This window comes from Galeopterus variegatus, unplaced genomic scaffold (genome assembly GCF_000696425.1).
Source record: "Galeopterus variegatus unplaced genomic scaffold, G_variegatus-3.0.2 Scaffold5975, whole genome shotgun sequence".
Classification (NCBI taxonomy): domain Eukaryota; kingdom Metazoa; phylum Chordata; class Mammalia; order Dermoptera; family Cynocephalidae; genus Galeopterus; species Galeopterus variegatus.
This window is the reverse complement of record NW_007732086.1, coordinates 37,039-38,068: the sequence shown is the minus strand read 5'-3', so window position 1 is coordinate 38,068 and position 1,030 is coordinate 37,039.

Below are 1,030 nucleotides of genomic sequence, written 5' to 3'. Positions count from 1 at the left end.
TAACTGAAGAAATGTCATTTCAGTAACATAACATTGAAATATAGGATACTGGGGGGGGGGAAGCTGTAAGGATTTTGGGTGGCCATTTACTGTAGGGAATAATCCATAAGATTACTTTGAAGGAAAACCGAAAAAGGAATGGGGTTGTTCTGTTGGTAAGACTAAATCTCAGTTCAGAGTGAACCTTTTCATGTGCTTTTCACAGACTTTCTTCAGACAAGACAAAAGCAAAGTCTTTCTTTTTCTGACCGGAGATGCCATCATCTTGCATGTATGTTGCCTTTCAGTGACAAAACCCTTATGTACAATCCAGAAACAACACACAGTTGAAGAATTGTTTGTCTACTAATGGATGGATTTTTCCATGTAATTAATAATTATGAAAGGCATTATGACTTTATGTGCAAAGCTAAAAAACTTAAAAAAGAAAAGTTGAAATCTATATTAGTTTGTGGAAGAGAGTGAATATATTACTANATTTAAAGAAAACTTTTGCTACTTAGCAAGTTTTTAAGCAACGCTTGGAATGCTTATGCAGAAAGGCTGGCCAAGTGACAGCGCTGGACTGCCAAAATCTTGGAGTTTAGATTTTAGACAGTCAGGGAAGAGGCTTTTGGTTGGTGTGTGAAAGGAAGGGGCACTGAATGTCCCTGTGGTACTGTGCTGAGCAGAAGGGAAGAAGAAAAAAGGGTGGACAAAGGGAAAATGACAGGTCCCTACTTTTTGGCTTTTTTACATTTAGAATTCAGTGGTTTAGAACATTGGATAAAGCAGGTAACTGAAGAAATGTCATTTCAGTAACATAACATTGAAATATAGGATACTGGGGGGGGGGAGCTGTAAGGATTTTGGGTGGCCATTTACTGTAGGGAATAATCCATAAGATTACTTTGAAGGAAAACAGAAAAAGGAATGGGGTTGTTCTGTTGGTAAGACTAAATCTCAGTTCAGAGTGAACCTTTTCATGTACTTTTCACAGACTTTCTTCAGACAAGACAAAAGCAAAGTCTTTCTTTTTCTGACCGGAGAT